The sequence below is a fragment of the Lampetra fluviatilis genome, unplaced genomic scaffold, assembly GCF_964198595.1.
Source record: "Lampetra fluviatilis unplaced genomic scaffold, kcLamFluv1.1 SCAFFOLD_259, whole genome shotgun sequence".
NCBI classification, from domain to species: Eukaryota; Metazoa; Chordata; class Hyperoartia; order Petromyzontiformes; family Petromyzontidae; genus Lampetra; species Lampetra fluviatilis.
In genome coordinates this window covers 68,135-76,795 of record NW_027620688.1, presented here as the reverse complement: position 1 = coordinate 76,795, position 8,661 = coordinate 68,135, and the positions used below count along the sequence as shown (strand labels likewise).

The window sequence follows — 8,661 nt, the reverse complement described above, 5'->3', positions numbered from 1 at the left end:
CACAGACACACACAGACACACACAGACACACTGACGCTGAGCATGCAGGATGGAGTTGGGCGTGGCTTAATACGCATGGGCGTCACCCTTTGACCTGGGCGTGGCCTAGTGTAGATGTGGGCGTGTCCGTGTACCCTAAAGCATCCAATGGAGCTTTGGGCGGTGCGTGCCCCCCCCCCCCCCGCTGGAGTGGGCGTGGTCCCACGGGAGTGGGCGTGGTCCCACGGGAGTGGGCGTGACCTCGTAGGAGTATGCGGGAATCCGTATCAGTGGAAGTGGGCGTGGTCTCTGTGATGAGTGGGCGTGGTCTCTGTGTAAGTGGGCGTGGTCTCTGTGTGAGTGGGCGTGGTCGCCGTACGAGTGGGCGTGGCCCCACAGGAGTCTGCGCGGCCGTTATACGAGTGGGGCGTGGCCCCGCGGGAGTGGGCGTGGCTGCCGTACAAGTAGGCGTGGTCGCCGTATGAGTGGGGAGTGGCCACACGGGAGTGGGCGTGGTCCCACGGGAGTGGGCGTGACCTCGTAGGAGTAGGCGGGAATCCGTATCAGTGGAAGTGGGCGTGGTCTCTGTGATGAGTGGGCGTGGTCTCTGTGATGAGTGGGCGTGGTCTCTGTGTGAGCGGGCGTGGCCGCCGTACGAGTGGGCGTGGCCCCACAGGAGTCTGCGCGGCCGTTGTACGAGTGGGGCGTGGCCCCGCGGGAGTGGGCGTGGCTGCCGTACAAGTAGGCGTGGTCGCCGTATGAGTGGGGAGTGGCCACACGGGAGTGGGCGTGGTCCCACGGGAGTGGGCGTGACCTCGTAGGAGTAGGCGGGAATCCGTATCAGTGGAAGTGGGCGTGGTCTCTGTGATGAGTGGGCGTGGTCTCTGTGATGAGTGGGCGTGGTCTCTGTGTGAGCGGGCGTGGCCGCCGTACGAGTGGGCGTGGCCCCACAGGAGTCTGCGCGGCCGTTGTACGAGTGGGGCGTGGCCCCGCGGGAGTGGGCGTGGCTGCCGTACAAGTAGGCGTGGTCGCCGTGTGAGTGGGGAGTGGCCACACGGGAGTGGGCGTGTCCCCGTATGGAGTGGGCGTGTCCCCGTAGTGAGTGGGCGTGGCCTCGCTGTAGTGAGGGTGCAGCATTGGGGAGCCTCACTCACTCAGCCTCAGCAGCAGCAGCAGGAGGAGGAGGCCAAAGGTCTCGGTCTGCACAGCAACTTGTGAGCAGAGTGGGGAGAGAAACAACACACAACTACACTCACTCACTCACTCTCTCACACTCACTCGCACTCACTCACTCGCACTCACTCACTCGCACTCACTCACTCGCACTCACTCACTCGCACTCACTCACTCGCACTCACTCACTCACTCGCACTCACTCACTCGCACTCACTCGCACTCACTCACTCGCACTCGCTCGCTCGCACTCACTCACTCGCACTCACTCACTCACTCGCTCGCACTCACTCGCACTCACTCACTCACACTCACTCACTCACTCGCACTCACTCACTCGCACTCACTCACTCACTCGCACTCACTCACTCACACTCACTCACTCGCACTCACTCACTCGCACTCACTCACTCACTCGCACTCACTCACTCGCACTCACTCACTCGCACTCACTCACACTCACTCACTCGCACTCACTCACTCACTCACACTCACTCACTCGCACTCACTCGCACTCACTCACTCACACTCACTCACTCACTCGCACTCACTCACTCACTCACTCGCACTCACTCACTCGCACTCACTCACTCGCACTCACTCACTCACTCGCACTCACTCACTCGCACTCACTCACTCGCACTCACTCACACTCACTCACTCGCACTCACTCACTCACTCACACTCACTCACTCGCACTCACTCGCACTCACTCACTCGCACTCGCTCGCACTCACTCACTCACTCACTCGCACTCACTCACACTCACTCACTCGCACTCACTCACTCACTCACACTCACTCACTCGCACTCACTCACTCACACTCACTCACTCGCACTCACTCACTCACACTCACTCGCACTCACTCACTCACTCACACTCACTCACTCGCACTCACTCGCACTCACTCACTCACTCGCACTCACTCACTCGCACTCGCTCGCACTCACTCACTCACTCACACTCACTCACTCACTCGCACTCACTCACTCACACTCACTCGCACTCACTCACTCGCACTCACTCACTCACACTCACTCACTCGCACTCACTCACTCGCACTCACTCACTCACTCACACTCACTCACTCGCACTCACTCGCACTCACTCACTCACTCACTCACACTCACTCACTCACTCGCACTCACTCGCACTCACTCACTCGCACTCACTCACTCGCACTCACTCACTCACACTCACTCACTCGCACTCACTCACTCACTCACTCACACTCACTCACTCGCACTCACTCACTCACTCGCACTCACTCACTCACTCACACTCACTCACTCGCACTCACTCGCACTCACTCACTCACTCACACTCACTCACTCACTCGCACTCACTCGCACTCACTCACTCGCACTCACTCACTCGCACTCACTCACTCACACTCACTCACTCGCACTCACTCACTCACTCACTCGCACTCACTCACTCACACTCACTCACTCGCACTCACTCACTCGCACTCACTCGCACTCGCTCGCACTCACTCACTCGCACTCACTCACTCGCACTCACTCACTCACACTCACTCACTCACTCACTCGCACTCACTCACTCACTCACACTCACTCACTCACTCGCACTCACTCACTCGCACTCACTCACTCACACTCACTCACTCGCACTCACTCACTCACACTCACTCGCACTCACTCACTCACACTCACTCACTCGCACTCACTCACTCGCACTCACTCGCACTCACTCACTCACACTCACTCACTCGCACTCACTCGCACTCACTCACTCACACTCACTCACTCGCACTCACTCACTCGCACTCACTCGCACTCACTCACTCGCACTCACTCGCACTCACTCGCACTCACTCACTCGCACTCACTCACTCGCACTCACTCACTCGCACTCACTCACTCACTCACTCGCACTCACTCGCACTCACTCGCACTCACTCACTCGCACTCACTCACTCGCACTCACTCACTCGCACTCACTCACTCGCACTCACTCGCACTCACTCGCTCGCACTCACTCGCACTCACTCTCACTCACTCACTCGCACTCACTCACTCACACTCACTCACTCGCACTCACTCACTCACACTCACTCACTCGCACTCACTCACTCACACTCACTCGCACTCACTCACTCACACTCACTCACTCGCACTCACTCACTCGCACTCACTCGCTCGCACTCACTCGCACTCACTCTCACTCACTCACTCGCACTCACTCACTCACACTCACTCACTCGCACTCACTCGCTCGCACTCACTCGCACTCACTCGCACGCACTCACTCGCACTCACTCACTCACACTCACTCACTCGCACTCACTCACTCACACTCACTCGCACTCACTCACTCACACTCACTCACTCGCACTCACTCACTCGCACTCACTCACTCGCACTCACTCGCACTCACTCACTCGCACTCACTCGCACTCACTCACTCGCACTCACTCACTCGCACTCACTCACTCGCACTCACTCGCACTCACTCACTCGCACGCACTCACTCGCACTCACTCACTCGCACTCACTCGCACTCACTCACTCGCACTCACTCGCACTCACTCACTCGCACTCACTCACTCACTCGCACTCACTCGCACTCACTCGCACTCACTCACTCGCACTCACTCGCTCGCACTCACTCGCACTCACTCACTCGCACTCACTCACTCGCACTCACTCACTCGCACTCACTCACTCGCACTCACTCGCACTCACTCACTCGCACTCACTCGCACTCACTCACTCACACTCACTCGCACTCACTCACTCGCACTCACTCGCACTCACTCACTCACACTCACTCGCACTCACTCACTCGCACTCACTCGCACGCACTCACTCACACTCACTCGCTCACTCACTCACTCACACTCACTCGCTCACTCACTCGCACTCACTCACTCGCTCACTCACTCGCACTCACTCACTCACACTCACTCACTCGCACTCACTCACTCGCACTCACTCACTCGCACTCACTCACTCGCTCGCACTCACTCGCACTCACTCGCTCGCACGCACTCACTCGCACTCACCGCCTCACTCACTCACACTCACTCGCACTCACTCTCTCACACTCACTCACTCGCACTCACTCACTCGCACTCACTCACTCGCACTCACCGCCTCACTCACTCACACTCACTCGCACTCACTCTCTCACACTCACTCACTCGCACTCACTCACTCGCACTCACTCACTCGCACTCACTCACTCGCACTCACTCACTCGCACTCACTCACTCGCACTCACTCGCTCGCACTCACTCACTCGCACTCACTCACTCACTCGCACTCACTCACTCGCACTCACTCACTCGCACTCACTCTCTCACACTCACTCGCACTCACTCGCTCGCACTCACTCACTCGCACTCACTCACTCGCACTCACTCACTCACTCGCACTCACTCATTCGCACTCACTCTCTCACACTCACTCACTCGCACTCACTCACTCGCACTCGCTCGCACTCACTCGCACTCACTCGCACTCACTCACTCGCACTCACTCACTCGCACTCACTCGCACTCACTCACTCGCACTCACTCGCTCGCTCGCACTCACTCACTCTCTCACACTCACTCGCACTCACTCACTCACTCACTCGCACTCACTCACTCGCACTCACTCGCTCGCACTCACTCGCTCTCTCACACTCACTCGCTCACACTCACTCGCTCGCACTCACTCGCTCTCTCACACTCACTCGCTCTCTCACACTCACTCGCTCTCTCACACTCACTCACTCTCTCACACTCACTCGCTCTCTCACACTCGCTCTCTCACACTCACTCGCTCGCACTCACTCACTCTCTCACACTCACTCGCTCTCTCACACTCGCTCTCTCACACTCACTCGCTCTCTCACACTCACTCACTCTCTCACACTCACTCGCTCTCTCACACTCGCTCTCTCACACTCACTCGCTCGCACTCACTCACTCTCTCACACTCACTCGCTCTCTCACACTCACTCACTCTCTCACACTCACTCGCTCTCTCACACTCGCTCTCTCACACTCACTCGCTCTCTCACACTCACTCTCTCACACTCACTCTCTCACACTCACTCGCTCTCTCACACTCACTCGCTCGCACTCACTCACTCTCTCACACTCACTCTCTCACACTCACTCTCTCACACTCACTCGCTCTCTCACACTCACTCGCTCTCTCACACTCACTCGCTCTCTCACACTCACTCGCTCGCACTCACTCACTCTCTCGCACTCACTCACTCTCTCGCACTCACTCACTCTCTCACACTCACTCGCTCTCTCACACTCACTCGCTCGCACTCACTCACTCTCTCACACTCACTCACTCTCTCACACTCACTCACTCTCTCACACTCACTCTCTCACACTCACTCACTCTCTCACACTCACTCACTCTCTCACACTCACTCTCTCACACTCACTCACTCTCTCACACTCACTCGCTCTCTCACACTCACTCACTCTCTCACACTCACTCGCTCGCACTCACTCACTCTCTCACACTCACTCACTCTCTCACACTCACTCGCTCGCACTCACTCACTCTCTCACACTCACTCACTCTCTCACACTCACTCTCTCACACTCACTCACTCTCTCACACTCACTCACTCACTCGCACTCGCTCTCTCACACTCACTCGCTCGCACTCACTCACTCTCTCACACTCACTCGCTCTCTCACACTCACTCTCTCACACTCACTCGCTCTCTCACACTCACTCGCTCACACTCACTCGCTCTCTCACACTCACTCGCTCTCTCACACTCACTCGCTCTCTCACACTCACTCTCTCACACTCACTCACTCGCTCGCACTCACTCTCTCACACTCACTCTCTCACACTCACTCACTCTCTCACACTCACTCGCTCGCACTCACTCACTCTCTCACACTCACTCTCTCACACTCACTCGCTCTCTCACACTCACTCTCTCACACTCACTCGCTCGCACTCACTCACTCTCTCACACTCACTCGCTCTCTCACACTCACTCGCTCACACTCACTCGCTCTCTCACACTCACTCTCTCACACTCACTCGCTCGCACTCACTCACTCTCTCACACTCACTCGCTCTCTCACACTCACTCTCTCACACTCACTCGCTCTCTCACACTCACTCTCTCACACTCACTCGCTCTCTCACACTCACTCTCTCACACTCACTCGCTCTCTCACACTCACTCTCTCACACTCACTCGCTCTCTCACACTCACTCGCTCACACTCACTCACTCTCTCACACTCACTCGCTCGCACTCACTCACTCTCTCACACTCACTCGCTCTCTCACACTCACTCTCTCACACTCACTCGCTCTCTCACACTCACTCGCTCACACTCACTCACTCTCTCACACTCACTCTCTCACACTCACTCGCTCGCACTCACTCACTCTCTCACACTCACTCGCTCTCTCACACTCACTCTCTCACACTCACTCGCTCTCTCACACTCACTCGCTCACACTCACTCACTCTCTCACACTCACTCGCTCGCACTCACTCACTCTCTCACACTCACTCGCTCTCTCACACTCACTCTCTCACACTCACTCGCTCTCTCACACTCACTCGCTCGCACTCACTCACTCTCTCACACTCACTCGCTCGCACTCACTCACTCTCTCACACTCACTCGCTCGCACTCACTCACTCTCTCACACTCACTCGCTCTCTCACACTCACTCGCTCTCTCACACTCACTCGCTCTCTCACACTCACTCTCTCACACTCACTCGCTCTCTCACACTCGCTCTCTCACACTCACTCACTCTCACTCACTCTCTCACACTCACTCGCTCTCTCACACTCGCTCTCTCACACTCACTCGCTCGCACTCACTCACTCTCTCACACTCACTCACTCTCTCACACTCACTCTCTCGCACTCACTCACTCTCTCACACTCACTCACTCGCACTCACTCACTCTCTCACACTCACTCTCTCACACTCACTCGCTCGCACTCACTCACTCTCTCACACTCACTCGCTCTCTCACACTCACTCTCTCACACTCACTCGCTCTCTCACACTCACTCGCTCACACTCACTCACTCTCTCACACTCACTCGCTCGCACTCACTCACTCTCTCACACTCACTCGCTCTCTCACACTCACTCTCTCACACTCACTCGCTCTCTCACACTCACTCGCTCGCACTCACTCACTCTCTCACACTCACTCGCTCGCACTCACTCACTCTCTCACACTCACTCGCTCGCACTCACTCACTCTCTCACACTCACTCGCTCTCTCACACTCACTCGCTCTCTCACACTCACTCGCTCTCTCACACTCACTCTCTCACACTCACTCGCTCTCTCACACTCGCTCTCTCACACTCACTCACTCTCACTCACTCTCTCACACTCACTCGCTCTCTCACACTCGCTCTCTCACACTCACTCGCTCGCACTCACTCACTCTCTCACACTCACTCACTCTCTCACACTCACTCTCTCGCACTCACTCACTCTCTCACACTCACTCACTCGCACTCACTCACTCTCTCACACTCACTCTCTCACACTCACTCTCTCACACTCACTCGCTCTCTCACACTCACTCACTCGCTCGCACTCACTCTCTCACACTCACTCTCTCACACTCACTCGCTCGCACTCACTCACTCTCTCACACTCACTCGCTCACTCTCTCACACTCACTCTCTCACACTCACTCGCTCTCTCACACTCACTCACTCGCTCGCACTCACTCACTCTCTCACACTCACTCGCTCGCACTCACTCACTCTCTCACACTCACTCGCTCTCTCACACTCGCTCTCTCACACTCACTCTCTCGCACTCACTCACTCTCTCACACTCACTCGCTCTCTCACACTCACTCGCTCACACTCACTCACTCTCTCACACTCACTCACTCGCACTCACTCACTCGCACTCACTCGCACTCACTCACTCACACTCACTCGCACTCACTCACTCGCACTCACTCGCACTCACTCACTCACACTCACTCGCACTCACTCACTCGCACTCACTCGCACGCACTCACTCACACTCACTCGCTCACTCACTCGCACTCACTCACTCACTCACTCGCACTCACTCACTCGCACTCACTCACTCGCACTCACTCACTCGCACTCACTCACTCGCACTCACTCACTCGCTCGCACTCACTCGCACTCACTCGCTCGCACGCACTCACTCACTCACACCACCGCACTCACTCACTCGCACTCACCGCCTCACTCACTCACACTCACTCGCACTCACTCTCTCACACTCACTCACTCGCACTCACTCACTCGCACTCACTCACTCGCACTCACTCACTCGCACTCACTCACTCGCACTCACTCACTCGCACTCACTCGCTCGCACTCACTCACTCGCACTCACTCACTCACTCGCACTCACTCACTCGCACTCACTCACTCGCACTCACTCTCTCACACTCACTCGCACTCACTCGCTCGCACTCACTCACTCACTCGCACTCACTCACTCGCACTCACTCACTCACTCGCACTCACTCATTC

The 8,661-nt window shown here is 57.0% G+C and overlaps 1 pseudogene across 1 annotated transcript in view; it reads left to right on the top strand.

Annotated features, from left to right (window-relative positions):
• Positions 1–980: 980 nt before the first annotated feature.
• Positions 981–8,661, top strand: part of LOC144954260 (alpha-adducin-like) — a 75,063-nt pseudogene continuing 67,382 nt past the window's right edge. Inside the window, exon 1 of the transcript XR_013641116.1 lies at positions 981–1,193. The product of XR_013641116.1 is annotated as an alpha-adducin-like (transcript). The remainder of the gene's footprint in view (positions 1,194–8,661) is intronic.